The sequence below is a fragment of the Lonchura striata genome, chromosome Z, assembly GCF_050655825.1.
Source record: "Lonchura striata isolate lonStrDom1 chromosome Z, ASM5065582v1, whole genome shotgun sequence".
Classification (NCBI taxonomy): domain Eukaryota; kingdom Metazoa; phylum Chordata; class Aves; order Passeriformes; family Estrildidae; genus Lonchura; species Lonchura striata.
Genome location: NC_140740.1, coordinates 29,866,848 through 29,886,154, shown reverse-complemented (window position 1 = coordinate 29,886,154; position 19,307 = coordinate 29,866,848). Strand labels below are relative to the sequence as shown.

At 40.7% G+C, this 19,307-nt stretch overlaps 1 protein-coding gene across 2 annotated transcripts in view; it reads right to left on the bottom strand.

The window, feature by feature from the left end:
• The window catches only part of LVRN (laeverin), an 83,377-nt gene that overhangs the window by 49,630 nt on the left and 14,440 nt on the right, over positions 1 to 19,307 (bottom strand). The window lies entirely within an intron of this gene.

The window sequence follows — 19,307 nt, the reverse complement described above, 5'->3', positions numbered from 1 at the left end:
ATTCAAACCCACTCCTTTCCTCCATTAACACATAATAAACCCACAATAGTTATGACTTAGAATAAATGTTTTAAAGTGTTGTTTAACTACCTGTTCCTCTCAAATAGTTTATAATCTCAAAATGATTGATGGGTGAAGGACACAACTGGACATTCCCCTCCTTGTGGGAACATATATATCAGGGATTGTTAGAAGTGGGAAAATATTTGCTTGCAGTACAAAACATGTGAGGAGCTCTGGTGCAAATATTACTGTTTGTCCCTTCTGCTGAACTTTGCAAAGTTAAGACATCTGAATGACATGCTCCTGGAGCTGAAGATGCAGGAGGTCCCAGACACTCTGACACAGGCACTCTGACTGTGGCAAGCAAGGCAGAGTTTTTTATTCAGGCCATAGCACAGATCAAGTCCTGACCTTGGACAGAAACAGAAGGCATATATTTAAGACAGAAGAAGCTTCTGATACATATCTGAAAGTCAAAACAAATAACCTGTTATAATAGAAGTCAGTTCTGTTGCTTTGAAGAGTTCCAAAGCATCTGACAAACTTCAGTATCATGCTTCAAATGATGGGCTCTGTGCCATGCTCACCAACTGTTCAAAGTACTACTGGTGTCCCCTAAATTTTGAACAACAGAGAAAGGTCATATCTGACAGCATGGGATCTACTGCCTATTAAGGTGCAGTAAGGTAAACAACACTTCCTGTGAGAGCTGGCCAGGAAATTTGACATATTTCAAGTAGCAAAATGTTAGTGACCCTTCCCTAAAGATTTTCATTATTTTAAGATTAATGGTATTGCTATCATAAAAAATATTGTAATGTCATAATAAATCATATCTATTAAATGCCAAGAAATAGGAAAATCATATGTTTAAGCAATGTGAAATACTTTTTATGCTGAAAGATGATCCCCTCAATCACATTCTTAACAGTTTGCTCATTCGAATTTGAGGATGAGTGACGGCTTATATGGCAATTCCAGCATTCAGTCAAGGGTGATCAGCACTCCAGGAACTTTGTTTTTTAGTAGATCTGATCATGTTTCTTCTTCAGGTTTTGGGGAAGTGCTTGATTTCTTCTGTATTTACAAGATCAGAACTCCTAGGCATGAAGAATCCATGTGCACCGTGAAATCCCCCTCCCCCTGCTTTTTTAAAACTTGGTCTGCTCATTTCATAAAGTGTAATTTTCTCTGCATCATTTATTGTCTTTCTTTAACAATAACATTGGAGCCAAAAATGTTGTAATGCCTGAGATCATCTGTGGCAGGAACTATTCCATGGAAGATACTGAAGCTGCAAACTTTTACCATTGCCATGAAGGTGCAAATAAGTGGATACTTCAGGATGTTTTACAGCCATCTGAAATAGGAAGTGTGAGCTAATGGTGGCCATGCACCATTATTATTAGCTTAGCTGCAAATAAGTTTTATACAGATGAACAAAGCATGAGCCAAGGACCTTATCTCCTCCATGGACACATTTAAGCAGTTTTCAGCTTTCCTATGGACTCAGGATGAAAACTTTATGTCATTCTTTAAGGACTATGTATCTTGAATATCAAACTCAACACATGTGATACTTGTTACCAAGGAACTAGAATTAGACTTGAAAGAATGATGCTTCTTTCCTTAATAAGAAAAAACAAACAAACAAACAAAAAACAAAAAAAAAGCAAAAAAAAAAAAAAAAAAAAACCAAACCAAACCAACCTAACCAAGTCAACAAAACCTCAAAGCAAACAAAAAAGCAACCCAAACAAACAAATAGAAACCAAACCAACCACCAGACTGTTCCACTGTTTCTGCCCTCAAGAGATTTTGTACACTCCTGGTACAGAACTGTGAGTGGACATAAAGTTTAAAAGTTATCACAGTATCAACTGAACATAGATCTGTATTTGTGTTGACAAGACTGTCTTACTTGGTCAGTACAATGCAATACAGAAAGACAAAGTGGAGAAGATTTCAAATTTAAAAGGGTCACATTTGACCAAGCATTGCAATGTCATCAAATAGCATGAAATTGAAAATTCAGGTTAATGGTTTTCAGTCAGTTGTCATTGTGCAGTGGTCACTATATGAGCAAATCAAGTGCTTTCACCACAAGGTACACATCTATTTAAAAAGTTGTATGAGAAAAGCATGCTTACAATACTACCATTATTAGTAATGATGCATGATCTATAACTGAAGGGTTTTATAACCCATGCTGTAATTAAAATAGGCTCCTTGGTGTTTCAGACTGACAGGCCACTGATAATCCCCTGTCTAACAGATGATGAAAACATGCAAAAATTTGTAAATTCTGTTCTTGTTTGATGGACCAGCTGTGAGCTATATATGAGGGCCTTGCTGACTGCCTCTCTAGATCTGTGTACTACTGGGATGGTTTGGATCTGAAGAACAAATGCTGGGTAGGAGCAACAGCTCTCACCACTAGAGAAAGAACAGCACTAGAGCAAAACAAAGCTATTTATTTGGGTATTTCTGCTTGTGAAGGACAACAGAATAGTCCCTAAATGGTGTGGGTAGAATATAATAATGATGAATCCATGAACAGAGTCACAGTGCTGAAGACTCCCTCCAAAGAGCTGAGGGTGTTCAAAGAAGCCAGCAAGACCTGCAGTCCCGGTTGAAGGTAGGATACATGGGAAAAGCAACTCTTCCTCAGGGAGGGTCAGGAAAGCATTTCTAGCAAACGTGAACAGATCCACAGAAGTATGCACAGCTGACATGAAAACCACTAACCAGAATATGAGCAGAAGATGACAATTATGTGCTGTGTCTCTCCCTCAAATCCACAGGGATAGAACCCCTGTGGAGCCCAGCCAGCTGGGCAGTGGGGTGAGGCGGGCAGAGGGAAGGAACTTCTTCTTGGATCCTGGGGAGCTTGGAGAAGCTCCCTCGTGAGTCCAAAGACGAGCTGGTCCCTCAAGCAAAGAAAAGAGGCACTCTCCCTCAGGATTAGTTCCAAAGTTTAATGAGGGCCTGGAGAGATCTCAGGCCACATCTGCTTCAAAGGACCTCCAGAGCAAGAGTGTCTCCCCGCCCGGAGCTGCCAGATATAGGGGGGCAGGGAAACCCGAGCAGGCAATGGGGGAAGGACATGGGAGTGGCTCTCGGGGGGCAAGGCCTCAGAGTGACCACTGAGGAGGGGTCGGGGAGGAGTCCCAAAGCCAGGGTGCAGTTACCTGGTGACCCTGGGGGAAGGATCTGGACAAAGGGGAAGGGTCACCAGGTGATGGACACATCCCCTGGGAGGAGACAGGGGGATGGGTTGGGGTTTGATGGACATACAGGTACTGATGGAAAAGCTGGGATGGACCAAACAGGTACAAAGAGGGGATATGGAGGGACAAACCATCATGAGGGGATATACAGTGCAAACACAACTCTACATCTCCTCCCTTTAGATATAAAAAAAAATGAAAATGGCTTAAACAGGGGTTGTCTCTGAGTCCATTTGATCTTCAAACCAAGGATCCTGATTCAGAGGCTCTTCTTCTGGAGTAGGATGCTTATCTTCATCGATGGAGAGATGGGCTCTATTAACTGAAATGGTGGAGTTCAGAGCTTTCAGAATAAGTCCCTTTACAACACTGAAACCCATGACAAGCCCAATAAGAAGCAGTACAAGTAACAGTCCAGTTTGAATTAGTGACTTGATCCAACCTGAGAGACTCCATCCCTGAAAAAGAGACCCCAGCCAGTCTGATGATTCTCTCTTTAGGTCTCCTATCAGGCTCTGCATCTTTTGTATTGTGTCATGGATGTCCTCAGCCCTGAGCTTAAATTTAAACAGCATGGTCCTGCAAACTCCTCACAGTGGTGATTGTGAAGGAGTAAAAGGAAATCAATTGCAGCCTGGTTTTGGAGGGTGGCCTGCCTTGTTATTTCCTCGTCTGATAGGAGGTGAGCTAGAGTCTTTGAAGTAAAATTGGCCTGCTTAGCAACCCAGCACTCGAGGTGTGCCAATTCCCCGACTGTGTTTGCCATTGCTACCCAAGGCAAAAGTGCAATGGCAGCTCTGTTTTTTGATGTAGACCAATGGGAAACCTGAGAGTCACAATTTTGATCCCAATTTTCAAGGTCAGTGTCCCTTTTTTGGCGTGCCAATTGATAGGTTTTGTTTAGATTTTGCCAATGTGAAATTTGAGTTTTGTTAGGTGTAAACAAGCTCAGCTGCCCAAAAGTACAGGGACCTCCGATTAGGCGAGGGGGGATGCCTGCCCAAGCCCACTGGCCGCAGATAGGAAGGTGCCTTTGGGTAGGGAGTGAGGCTTATTATCAGGGGTGGAGTACATGGGGACATGGATTACCCTCTGGCACCATTCCTCTGCGGTGTACTCAGTGGTGGTCTGCCTGATTTCAATGGCAAGTCGGTCTTGGGGATTGGGGGTGACTGAGAAATGCACACAGGTAGAAGCAGGGGAAGAACCAAGTAAATCTGATTCTTTGGGCTTTTGTCCATTATGGGGAGCAGTCTGACCCACCTCCTCCATGCATCCGGTTGGTAGGCAATGAATGAGCGGGTTTCTTTGCTAGGGGTGGAAGTGGGTTTGGGCAGGGTGAATGGGAATTCGTTTATTTGGTATGGGATCCCCATGAGGCAGGATAGGAGAGGGTCAGATGCAGAGGATATGGACAGGCAAATGTGATCCTTATTTAGGGATTTAGCTAATGTGGCCCACACATTGGCCTTGGGCTGAAGGACAATCCATGCTAGCTGGGGCGGTGAGATGGTGGCCAGGATGAGGAGGATGAGGCCTTTTCTCAGCAGCATCACAGGTTGGATCCGGGTGACAATGATTTCTGTAAAATAACTGTGATACAAACTTAGTCATTTAGGTAGGGGAGGTCTAAATCAAAAGGGAACAGAGAACTGAGGGAGCTGGAGAGAGAGAGGATGAATCTGAAAGGGATGACTTCCGCTGCCTTCTCAGTGCTGCATTCTCTACCTGAGGACTGACAATTACAGGTTGTACTTTAGGGATGTGTGGTCTCACAAATTTTGATTGAACCCACCTCAGGCCTGAGGGTGTAGACACGCAAGCATACCCACGCCCCCAGGCTACTAAACCATAGGGTCCCTCCTGCTGCCAGGTTTCTGGATTTTTTTATCATGACAGGAAGTTTCTCTTTGAATTTAGCTTCTGGGTATGTGTGAAAATGCCGGATGATTGGAGCGTTTAGGTTTTCAAAGGAGCAGTTCAGAAAATTGATTGTAAAAAGTGCCCTAGCAAGCTGGACCTGGGGGGATTCGACCTTCATCACTGGCTGTTGCTGTCTGAGAGCTCTCTTTAAGCTCTGGTGGGTCTGCTCCACCACAGCTTGACCTGATGGGGAATAGGGGATACCTGTCTTATGTTCTATTCCCCATTGCTGTAGGAAGCTCCCGAGGTCTTTGGAGGTATATGCTGGGGCATTGTCTGTTTTGGTCCCTTTAGGGATGCCCAGTGTGGAGAAAGCCTGTATCAGGTGTTTCTCAGCATCAGCAACTCTCTCCCCTACGTGGGCAGAAGCAAAGACAGCACCCAAGAAAGTGTCCACAGAGACATGAACATGCTTAAATCTGCCAAAAGAGTGGATGTGTGTTACATCCATCTGCCACAATTCACAGCTTCTCAGCCCTCTGGGGTTAGCCCCTGCACTCACAGATGGCATTGGGAGTGACTTACAAGAAGAACATGTGGCTACAATGGCCCAGGCCTGGTCACGGGTGAGCTGGATTTGTCTCACCAAGCCGGGTGCATTCTGATGGTAGAGCTGGTGACTGATTTTTGCCTGTTGGAATTTGTCTGGGAGTGGAGCCATTTGCACAGGAGCAGCTGCAAAGGAATCAGCATGCCTATTACCCTCTGCCAGGAACCCCAGCAAGTTGGTGTGTGACCTGATGTGCATCACATAGAAGGGTTGCTCTCTGTGGGAGACTAATCTTATCAGCTTGGAGAGCAAGTTGTGCAAAGCAGTGTTAGAAACCCCCTGCAAAATTGCATCTTGAGCTCTAGATACTACACCTGCTACATATGCCAAATCGGTGACCAGATTAAAAGGTTCAGAAAATCTCTCAAAAGCTCTGACAACTGTGGCTAACTCAGCTACCTGAGGTGAGCCTACCACCTCAGTAAAATCTGACTCCCACTGCTGAGTCTGAGGATTTTTCCACATTACCACGGATTTGTGGGACCCTCCGGACGTGTCTGTAAAAACAGTCAGAGCTTTTAAAGGCTTTTTACTTTGAATAATTTTTGTTGACAATGTGAATTGAACATCCAGATTAAAAATTTTGTGGACCAGTCTCAAAACAGAAATTTGACCGGTGTAGCTATCTAGAGCAAATTGTAGGGCCTGATTTTCCTGTAATAAGTGTTCTAACATTGCTATGGTAAATTGGCCCAATTCTAATTTTAAAGGAATGTGAATGTACTCAAAGTCACATCCAGACAGCTCCCTGATCCTGGCTCTGGCCTTGCGGGTCAGTTCTGCTACCAGCTCCTGTGGCTGTGTCATTCTTTTGGCCCTTTGATGATGTAATAAGACCCATTCTATAATCAAGAGAGGATCCTTCCGGTCCTTCTTTCCCCTGTGGGTGTCTCTCCACTGAAAGATAACTCCGTTGAGGTGTGGCAGTCTGCCCAGGACTATAAATTTAAAGGGCAGGTCTGGATCATATCTATGGACCTGCTGGGCAGACATTGTCTCCTGGACTTTCTCCAGCACTGCTTTGGCCTCTGGGGTAAGAGCCCTAGGAGATCTAGGTTCCTCTGCCCCTTTCAATAAATTGAAAAGGGGGGCTAGGTCTTCATTTGTGATACCCAGCCAGGGCTTTACCCAGTTTAAAGAGCCACACAGATGCTGGACATCTGCTAAAGTTTTGATGTTATTTTTAATTACCAATTTCTGTGGAACAATGGTCCACTTACCAATTTCCAGCCCCAGGTACCTGGAAGGTGGCATCTCTGAACTTTGTCCTCACAAAGCTCAAACCCTGCAGCAATCAATGCCTTGGTTGTCACTTCAAGCACGTGTGCAAGTAGATTGTCATTGGGGGCACAAATTAAAATATCATCCATATAATGATGGATAATCACGCCATCGTTGGCTGCACGTGTTGGGGCCAGCAATGAGCAGACATACCACTGGCAAATACTTGGGCTGTTTTTCATGCCCTGAGGAAGGACTTTCCAATGTTATCTCTCTGTTGGAGCTTCTTGATTGATAGAGGGAACTGAGAATGCAAAACATGGTGCGTCATCAGGGTGCAGAGGAATTTGGAAAAAACTATTTTTAATATCAATAACTGCCAGATTCCAATCTTGGGGTAACATGGTGGGGGATGGCATCCCTGGCTGGAGAGGACCCATATCTTCAATTAACTTGTTAATTTCTCTGAGGTCGTGGAGGAGCTGCCACTCGTCCTTGCCAGGTTTTTAATGACAAAGACAACTCTACAATTATGAAGGCTGCATTTTTTTTTTTTTTTAATATAGCTGGTGATATTATCAGTTGGCTTGGAAGTTTTAGCAGGCAGTCGATAGGATGGAAAAAAAATCACATTTTCATCAGTCTGCATAGCAAGGAAAAATCCCATTGGAACAATGCACTCTGTGAAGTTTTGAAAGAAAATTGTTTCAGATTTAACAAAAAAAAAGGATGAGTGCATCCATGAAACTTTGTTCCAAACACCGTTTAATCTCTTCTCTTGTGAAGTTTAATATTTTCTGATTATTACTGCACTTAAAAACAACTTGTAGAGGTATTAGTTTTTCTCCAAATATGCCAACATTTTCAGGCTTGCATCCTGTCAGACTGCAAGGAAGTAGTTAGTAGATTGATATTGCTTAATATAATGAATGGTGTAATTTTTTTAAATTGTTGGCTCTTTTTATTATATGTTTTACAAGCTTTTAGATGCCCATTCTTTTTCTGGAAGCTTCACTGAAATGAACCAGGAATGTAGTATTTGTCCCCTGAGTGCTTGTCTGTTGCAGAGGATAGATAGATATGATTGTTATCTTAGCTAGCCGAATGTTACTTCTGCCCTTAGATGAGTCCTGGAGTGAAATGGACTGTTCCGTCCCACCCCGCAAAAGATTGTGGTTCATCCCACACCTCTGTACCTGCCCTAAAACAGAGTCTGTAACCCCATTGGCCCATGCCTTATTCCAACCCACCTAGGAGCCCCTGATAAGGGGGTCCGAGAAGCCATGCGGCCTCTTGGACTTCCTCCCTCTCTTGGCCCTCTCCTCCTCTCTTGGACTTCCTCCCTCTCTTGGCCCTCTCCTCCTCTCTTGTACTTCCTCCCCCCCTAAACCCTCCGTTTTCTCTCTCCCTTCCCCCATCCTCCTAAGCCCGACCACGTGCTACGCCTGAGAGCACGAGGCTCGGACACTCCTGAATCCTCCAATAAACCTCTCTCCCCAAGAGCAAGCTTCAGAGATCTCTGCCTCCCTACACCCACACCATGCAGGATAATAATCATCCCACACTTGTCATACTGAGATTTATCAGCTCTCCAGGAGGAATAGCAAGTAAAAATTTGAAAAACTGATGTATTGGGATACTGTAAACTTTTCCTCATCCATAGAGTTGGACCAATGGATTTGGATCAAGGACTCATGTGTCTTCTCTTATTTCATCTCCTTTTGTTGCAAGGATTGCAACAGCCAAGTACAGGAAATGCTTCACAAAGCTAACTTCAGCCCTAGAGCTGCAGAGGGAGCTGAAAGGGAAATAAGCAAAACCTTAACGCATCCAGCTTGCTTTCCTGTTAGGACAGGAGGATAACAGAAGACAAAGCTGTGGCTGTTCCTGCTGGAAATAACCTCTTCATCTGCACTAAGCTTGTGCCAGCCAGTTCAGCTGTCCAGAACAGTGGGCCATGCTCAGTCTGTCAGGACTTGTGAAGCCTCTCTCCTGGGCCACATTGTGCATTTCAGCCACTGATGGCCATTCGGGCCAGGACACAGAAGAGAGAGGTCCAGGGCACCACAGCTAATCCAAGTTAACTCCCTGGAAATGCGCATGCTTTGGGCACTGCGCCCTCTGTACTGACTGCTTTGCTTCTTTAGGGTCATCACACCTATAAATGTCAATTTAATCTTTAGCCCATTTTCCCAAGAAAATGCGCGATTTTTCTGTACTGGGAGCTAGTTTTGAACAGAACCTTATTATTGCACATCTACAACAAGCTCCACTGGCTCATCATCATAAAAAAAAAAAATCAAATAAAGTATATACAGTTCACACTCCAAAGTATTGTTTTAAATCTGTCCTCTAAGATTATAAACTGTTTGACACATTTTGAAATTTATCAGATTTTTTAAAATTACTGAGAAATTAGTATAGTTACTCCCCCCCACTTTTTTTCCCCATTAAAATCTTCACTAAACTAGACCTGAAGACTACCAGTGGGAATTCCCATGCTGACAGAGACTTAAACACCCAAGACTCCAACAGATAGAAAGCTTATGCATCATCTTTATCCCCAGATTCCAGGTATTATATTTTGAAAGATAGACTTATTGAAGAAGTTCACAAAACACTCTTATTTTTTATTGGTCCACTGTGATTTACTGCAGAATGTGGCTATGTGTCAACTTGTGATCAAATCAGCCAGAGCTCTGTATATCCCCACATTCCCTAGACAGCCTGTTTTCCAGGGCCTCTTTCTGGCAGGCCTTTAGCAGAAATGTACTAAGGCTTGAGCCTGATTCATAAACAGAATAAAGCAGGTCTCCAGTTTAACCCCTTAGTATGTTCTTCTGGCATCTCAGAGCACAGCACCTGTTTAGAATTCTTGTGGTGCAGCTTGCAATCCCATTGCAGTTTTTCATTTCTACTTGCTAGGTGTGCTCTGATAAACCCCAAATCTGATCTCATCTGATCTCCAAATGCTCTGATCCAATGAGACAATTAAAAAAAAAAAAAAATCTTCCTAAAGCCTGTGTGATTGGCAGGCAAAGAGTTCCAGTATTTAGGAAGTCTCTACATGGTGATATGCAACCTGTCTCAAGAAAACATGTACCATGGAAGAGGCTCAAAATAAATAACTACAAAATATAATTCAAAAATCTTTTGCATGGATGGACCTGAGGAGGGAATGTACTCTGAGGTCTTGTACAAATCAGCTTTCTACAAATTCTGTGACATAAAATACAGAAATAGGACATCCCTACTCATAAGAGGACAGGAATACATTTTTCACTTAAAATTAATGTGTATAAAATAATAATGCTGCTGGTTACTAGACCCTGTTTTTGGTGCTGAAAATATCACAATAGAATAAAGGATGTGGTTGAGCCTTTGGATATCTCTTTATATTAAACAAACAAACAAATAAACCAATGAAACAATCCAAAACAAAACCCCCAAAATCAAACAAAGAAGAAACCCAATACAACACTTCTGTGCATTTGTCTGTGTTGGAAAAGCTAGAGCTACAAAAGCAGGATTTTCTTTCAGGACTAATGATACAGTAGATGCCTTTGAGAACAGCTCAGTAAAAATAATAGAGTTAGGAAGCATTTCTGGTCTTTCTTTTGGTAGAGTTGTGTGGGACTGCAGGTTGACCCATGCCACCAACTCATAAGTGTGCTTTGATGTTTTTTGAGATGATATGTGAAAAGTCTCAGGAGAGCACAGTCAGGATGCACTTCTGAGGAAGATGGCAGTATTGACATGAAGATCAGTGAGAAGAAGACTCCAAGCTGATGGCAAGGTGAGGCAAAACGGGAGGGAGGCTACACCACTAATTCATTCAGGGGATAATTTCTGAATCACCGAAGCCAAACTGCAGAATGCTAGTTTTATTATAAAGTCAAAATGAGGAACTTGTGCCATTATGATCAATCTAAACTAGGAAATTATCAAAACTCTATGAGGGACAGAGGGATGTGTCACAAAAAGAACATCCCAATTTTCTGGTACAGGGGTGACAGAAACACAGTCTCCATGCCAAAAAATCCCAACCCATAAATGAGAAATTATATCTAATAAAATAACTAAGACTAGTTAAACCTGAGAAAGTTTGGGTGCATACAACATATGTTAGTTTGTTTTGGAAACAGAAAGAATTACATTGATAAAGTACAGGAATGGGCTGCTAGCCACATTCTTCATTCTTCAGAAGTTAGCAAATCGAGTTATGAGGTAAGGGAAGAAGAGAGCCTAGAATGCAGATAAACCAAAACAAATACCATGGAAAAAGCATAGACATCCTGGCAAAGTATTCAAAGCTTCAGGCCATGAGAAGCTCAATGCTGAAATTGCAAAAGAGCATGGTTTTGTACTGCTAGCCACTCAAAAGAAGAGGGCCCCAGGATTCTTCCCTTCCCATTGCCTGGCAAGCCTTTGGAATGATCTGCTGTGGTGACTGGAACTCATATGTTGGAATTATCTATTAAAGTCTTAGCTAGTGACTTCTGGCAAATTTATAATACATTCAGTAACTTGGGCAGAAAAACACTTGATGTCTTTTTGGTGAACTTCAGTCCTTAAGACTTACCTTAAGACTTATAGTAGTCCCAAATGGGTTTCATTCAAATATTGAAGGAACTCTTTGGCTCATTGTAATTCCTATACTGCTCTGGTATCATACTGACTCAGAGTCATTTTAAATGCCAGCATATCACTAAACCTCACTCACAGTCATAGTGCACCACCTTTGCCCTCACATCATTCCCCCTGTTCTGGAGGGACCACTGCACATATCACAGATCATAGGAGATGCACACATTTTCAGTTCCTGTCCCTTGCATAATGAATGGGTCTTAAATTTTTTGCCCTGGGGTCACTTCTGGCCAGAGTGAAGGATGTATGATCCCAGCTGCAATTTTAACTATAATTCAAAACAGAACCCCACAAGATCCATGTCCCATCCCCCGAAGTTGAAACTTCAGGAGAGATAAACCTCAAAGCCTAAGCAGATGTCCAACATAACTATACCAGGATTATCATGGGCTCATTTACAAACGGGAAGTTTCAAATAACTTTTGTTCTGGGAACTCATGGGAAGCTATTGGAAGATTGTCAAGCAAGCTGAGTTTTTATTACCAAACCTACACCCACTTCATGCACATTTCAAGTGATGTCCAGGATGAACAGTCTATTCTTTGTAGCATTTCCTTTTCTGAAGTAACAAACCCTCCTGGTTTTGATTATTGTTTTCAAGCACCTCCTCAATATGTTGACTCATTTAATATTCCCTTGGTCCCTTGTTGCATGACTTCTTCCCTCACCATGTGCACAAAATAATGTATGTGCCAATAAAATGTGAACTCTGAAGTGCTCCTTTCTGTAACAGAACAAAGTGTTCTCTTTTCCCTTTAGTTGACTACTGTTCCATACTCTGCTTAAGCTGGTAGCACCTTAGAGGTTATAAACAGATACGTCACAGGAAAGGTTTTTCCTGCTATGGTTGATAGACAAAGATGAAGCACAGCATAGAGAGTACACATCAGCAACAACTACTCATCTCAAGGTAGATTATAACTACCCTGAGCCTTTATTCTTCCATAAATCAAGACATTCCAAAATGCAGAAGAAAGAGTAACTAGGAAAGTGAAAGTATTAAAACACAGAATGATTTTGACATGAATTGTGAAAGGCAAGAAGACAATTCCAGGCCTGTCAAAAAATGACACCAGCACCGGCCTTCTACTGCAGCAAAATTGTGGAAACCACTGCGCAGAGTAATATTACACACATTTTTCTGATTCCCCTTTTGCCTGTTCTTCACCTTGGTCAGACCAGAGAGAACGTATTTCAAAGTAAAGATGGCACACAACATGTAATTGGGATACTCCTATATCACATAGATTACATTAAAACATATTCAGCAAAGATTTCCTGCATGTATTGTGCAAGTGAAGGCTGAGATACCTCATCTGTATTGAACAAAGAGACATTTGTGAGCAGTTTCTTAAAGCTGGATACAAACAGGAGTACATTAGAACCCAAACCTTTACAACAATCTGTCCAATTTAATTTCAAAATACAAGGAAATCTCAAATGTTGAACCCAATCATCTTGCCTGCATTTAGACTTAGGAAGCACGAAGGGCAAATGCAGATTTCATCTCACCGTCTTCCTGCAAGTCTCTGGATCATAATCTCCAGCCAATGTTGTCATAAAATAGAGTGGTGCTGACTCGTCCAGAAATTATATAGACAGCAATGCAATTAATTTGGTGTTATATGTGTCTGGAGTATTTAGTCACTACTTCTCTGGGCCAGGAAGATGCTTTTAAGTGACAAAAAGCAGTGTAGAGCACAGTGGGCAATACACCTTCCAAAGAAAGAGCACTACCCCTTCCATTATCTCTTCAGTAGCTGCTTCTCCTGATACATGTTTTCTTTTCCCTTGGTAAAGAACTTTCCCTTAAATAATTCAGTTTGAATGGTAAATGCACATCAAGTTACAGTTATGGTAATGACTTACTCCATTCTCAATTTCTTTACTTCCCTCTGATAACATTCTGTTTATTATGGTGTTAATCCCATTGCTAGAGGATCTTCTACAACAAGAAGTAGTCTTTCAAAAGAAGGTTAGGGGGACTATCCCAAACAAACTTTTTGAACCAAATGCAGCTATTCAGGACTCCATCTCAAAACCAGAACTACTGCATACAGTCGCTTTTTGTGGGTTTTATTTCTCAAACTGAAAATGTTTTCAAAGTTTAGTTAACACAGTTGTATTTATAAAAAGTGCAAGTAAGCTAAAGCCCTGGCAGTACGCCACTTTTGTTACACTACTTGATCATTATTTTCTTTCTCTCACATAACAGACACTTCAGTTGAAGTATCATATTCAGTTGAATATTATCATATTTTATTGTATCATAAAATGGCAGTCAGGGATTGCTTCAAATATCTTAATGACTCCTTGCTGTGGGTATGTAGTAGAAATAATGGGGCAGAGTCTATCCCAAGAATTATCTCAGTACTCTTCCCAAATTCATTGTGTCAATCCTAAAACAAAATGATGTGATCATAGTAGGCAAGAGCTAATGACTTTGCCATGGGGAATGGTAACTTCATTTTAACATCACGACTGTCTGTGTAAAACTGCAAATAAGTTAACTTTTGCCTAACAGCTGTTTTATTGATATCTCTGTTGCCATGCTGTATCCCTTAGTACCATTAGAGAGGGTCCATTCAAGAAGGTTCCTCGCTACTCCAGCAGCTCACGGCTCTATGAGACAATGAAGTACTGCACAGGGAAGATAGGGCCAAGCTAACAGTTCTCCAAAGAGAGACATATTCCATTAGTTTTCCTTGCCTGAACTCTCATTAGCATGTTGCTCATATATCCAGTATACTGTACTGGATATATATTGTACACAATATATAAATTGTCAGGAACTCACAATTTTTATCACCCACATATCTATCTAAACAGTTGTGAAAAAATTATATTCACCAGCAGTTTTAAGAAAATGGGTCACAGACACCAAAATGAGCCTATTGCCTCATTTACCATCTAACTAACCTGCCAGGCATGAATGCCTCACATGCAGAAATCTGGGCACTGGCAATGGCCAGTGTAGTGGTTTGCTACCCCAACACTTGCCATTGCCATGACTGTTATGCCAAAAATAGAAGCTTTTCTGAAATTAGCAGAATGGGAAAGAGGCCATGCAGTGGGAACTAAGTGCCAGATTTGGAACTGGAAAGAAGTGTGGTATGAAGGCATGTAAAAGTATGAATGTTACAGGTAAAAGGAAGGAGTCCATGTATCTCTAATTAAGGAATGTCATATATATTGCCAATTAAAAGAGCATAAATTTCTGATAACCCCTTTTTAAATATTTGGCATCATGCTGCCCTATGTATGTGCACATTATTACTTTTCTGCTGTCTGACACATAGATCTCAGGATACCTTCACAAAATGCCACAACTTACATGCATGCTTTTTTATTCAAACAAGAAGCACTGAATATGAACATACACAGCTGGTTAGGACAGTTAGAGATTCTCTTATTCTATATTGTAAATTCTGCCAGCAAAGTGATTTCATTTGCAATTACAAAAAAAAGATGCAGACAAGCTACACAACATTTCTGGAATTTTTAAATTAAAAGCAAGAATTCCAGGAATGGTCCAAATAATCAGAAAACTGGAACAACAGGGTTTGAACAGGAGGAGTGGAAAAAAAGAGAGAGGAAATTCTGAATGATCAATCCCTTATTTGCATTACATGTTTTAATGCTTGTAGAAACACTGTTGCCTCAAAACCAAAAGAGAAATTATTCGAAGTCAAATGTTCCAACTTTTACACTTAATGCTTCGTGTAAACATACTTCTCTCCAGTTAATATAGAAAGTTTTTGTGGTTGTTTCCAAAAGTATCTAACCTCTTCTGTGTAAAATTGATTACCACAACAAAATGACTGCAGTATCAGAAAATGGGTAAAACTAAGCAAGCATCTTACCATACAGAAAGGACCAGGCCCTCTAATAGCCCCAGAAATCAGATCCTGACCATACAATTAATGGAGCCATCTGATGAAATGAATAAAACCAAATGCACAGCTTGCTGAAGTCCAGAAAAATAGGTAAGCACCAAATAACCAGTAACAGAGACTGTAAGTAGCAAAGTAATACTAGGGGTTTTCATCCAGCATGCTGGTACCATGGTTTTTTATTCTCCTTTGACTTTTTTTTTATTCTATTGTTCTTTACTTACTCTTCAAAAGCCTCTCACAACTGAGGTGGCATGCTCAAGACTGCATCCTTAGCTTTATTCTTGCCCACTACAGACAGAAAAGTTTATAGCTGTTAGCTAGCACACCTACCCAGGGAAATCTTGCTATATGGCAGAGGTAGAACATGAATGTATCTTGAGCAAAAAACAAGAAACATTAATTTTGGTGAGAAATATTAAAGTGATACTTTTGAGTTAATGTGAAGCAAATAACTTCAAACATATCAGACTGTATAATTTCCAAGATGGCTTAATTTTGAAAGGTTTTCTTAAATTGTTCATGTCTTAATTTTATAGTCATCTTATAATTTTTAATATCAGTTATGAAACAGTGAACAATTAAATAATCACTACAACTTCCCACCCTCTGTAATTAATTTACTGAAAAAAGTTTAATATATTTATTACTAGAATGTCTAGAGTATTTATAATAAAAATATTATTAACAGACATACAGTAAAATGATAAAATACATATGCTATTTAAAAAAAGCCCAAAAAAATCTACAAACCTCTAAATTCAGAGTGAAGTATTTAGAATTCAGCAAAGAACCTTCAACTAAAGTGAGAAGAAAACTATGTAGAAATGCTGGAACTTTTCACCAGTTGGATTTTTTGCTGCAGCCAGCTCACTGTTATCTGGGCATGTGATATATACACATGTACAGAATGTCTTTGTGAGACTTCTGGTAAATCAGCAAACTTCAGCTTTGTGGAAGGTGCAATTTCATCTTACACATCTCTAGTGACAGCACTGGTTTTTTCCTGTCCTCCTTCAGTCCTTTATTTATTCCTGCCTTCATGCAGCTGTTCATCCCCTCCTGCGCTGAGCCAGTGTTATGATCTGTGAGAGCAAAGGAAAGGAATATAAACCTCCCCCCTCCCCTTGAAGAAGAAATTCAGAGAGTGGAAAAAGAGAAGCAATGATGAAGTGATAATTGCCCCCTTTCCATTCACATTTAATTAATTATTTTCTTCTCTAAATTCCATGTAAGGATTGTCAATTCCTATGCAGTATCATTTTCTGAGTGACAATTTAGCATGGTACTCTTCCCAGTTAAAATCTAGATCTTCAAAGGCTGGCAAGCCAGACCAAACTCTGGGTTAGCATAACAAAACTGTTTCTTATCATGAATAATGAGGTAAAGCCAAATTACTACAAGTGATATTATTTTGCCTTCTAAACTTCGTGTTTAGACTACTGAATTAATGAACTAATGACTTGCATAGAGGCTACACCCTCTTCTTGGCAACACTGGCTCAAGAAAGCACTCATCTTGTTATAGTATGATAGCAAAGAAAATACTTTTGGAGAAGCAAATTGGAAGGGTACTAAATAATCTTTTTCTGAACCACATCAATATTACCATTTCTTCTGAGCCCAGAAAAAAAATACTATCCTCATCTCTGAGGTTTTTGACTAGAAAGTGCAGATGGAATCCTGTATGAATTATTGATTCTTAACTCCCACAGAGCTTCCAATGAGTACTTAATGTCAAAGGGGTTTACAAAGTCCTAAGGCAAAGGTACTAAACTTAGAAGAGTTCTCCTCAGACTCTTTCTCAAGCAAAGAAATGTGGTATAAGGGTATAATGGATGGGTGCTTATTTTTCAATTGAAGTCACTGTAAGAGAAAAAAAAAATACTCAATGCAGATATAAGAGAGAATGGAAAATGTAAACCATCTGCATGTGAAAAAAATGTAAAGGATTTATGGAATGGTTGGGAAGGCTTCTGCACAATGTACAGGCCATAGCAAGCTTTTGTTTTTGATTGAGAGACAGGATATACTGAAAAAGCCACAGCCTCTTTGCCAGCACATGGTGAGAAAAACAGAGTAGTTGGCAGATGCACAATACTGACTTTACCACGTGTTTAGAGACACTTGCTCCCAGACCTATTCATTTTAGGCTTTTATCACTTCAGAATTTTCATGTTAGACTGTTTAACAGAGAAACTTTTACCCTAGTCTTTGTTTTGTTGCCTTTAAATAAACTGGCTGCATGCCCAAACTTCTCAGAAAGATCATACAGTATATACTGCCTAGAAGTATCCAAAAAAGCCTGTCCTTTAGCTCTCTACATACTAAATTGTTGTTCCTTACAATAGACAGCACAGGTCAGATGAAGGCTTAGAAAACACCTGAAAACTGGTCCAGTAAAATGCCTGATGAACTTTATCAGGTTCATTCAACTGTAATACCAGGAAAGACATGAGTTCTCTTCAAGTTCAGTGATCCTGTGGTATCTGGGTATGACAAGTGAGGGTAGGACCACAGTCTTGACATTGCAGACAGGGAATCATGGGAAGAGAGAGCCTTGGGGAGAAAGCATAGACCAAAATTTACGTTCTGGTATTGTTACTCAGTAATCAATAAAGCCAAACCCATCAAAACACTGCTAAGCTATACAGTTGTAGGGCACAGCTGGTTTCACTGGCCAGCAACACTTTTTTATGCTCAGAGGTCAGGGAAAAGCAGAGATACTGTTTGAGGATGTATTGGCATGCTCCAGGTCCTATAAAAAACTGAGAAGCAGTACAAGGTTGTTGTCTTGAATTACACTTTCACACTTCCTACACTGCATCTGTCTCTGCAACTTATCTCAGGGGGCCCTTTTCACTTCTGCTTTGTCTTGAGGTTTATCTGTCTTAGCTTTGCACATTTTAATGGATTGCTAAGGCTGAGTCCTCCCATGTCAGGAGAAGAAAGGCAGGAGACATTTTGGCACAAGCAGTCAGCACAGAATCTTGGATTCATTGTGCAATCCATCATGCACAAATGACAAGACCTAGCAGGATGCTTTGTAAAGGAGTGATGTTATGTTTGATGAAGTCTGTGCAGCTCTGAAGAGCTTTTTGTGACACAGACAGAGCCCTTCTCCAGGCAGGTAAAGCAAGATAACAATGAGTAGGAACAATAACTAAAGACTACTAACAATTCTGAGAAATAGTGACTAGAAGCAACAGCTAGAGGCTACTGAAACTACAAACTACCACCGGCTACTGAAAAGGCAAAAAGGACATACACAATACAAAATAGATTAATTTCTTAAAGACAAATTGACCTTTTGTATTCTGTACAAGAAGAAAGAAAATAAAACGCTAGTTGAGGAACAGAAAAAAAAAATCAGAATTTTTCATCTGCGCAAAGTACTAAACTTTGCTATAGGCATTCAGAGAGTGAATCAAGCAGCTCAGTTGAGACAGATACATGCTTAATTCTCTTTACAATAAATAAGTAGATAGGTATTGAATTCTCCAGAATTTTTAATCTCTTTGAAAGCAAAACGCTGTCTATTAAGTTACTCTGTCACCCAAAAGAAATAAGCAACTGAATCACAAACATATTTTATTAGTAACAGCTGTACGAGACATTAGTAAAAGTTATTTTGTGAGCTGCAAGAAAGGCACATATAATTTTGAATCTTCAGGTTAGTTATTTTTATGTTTACATTATATGGCATTTACTTGTACATAATAGCTTATACTTTCATATACAGTTAAAACAGCCACTTTCCAAAGCATACAGACTTGGTTCTTGAGACTTCAGTATAAATTGCCCTAGCCACATGAAGAAAGCTATCCCAGTGTGATCAACA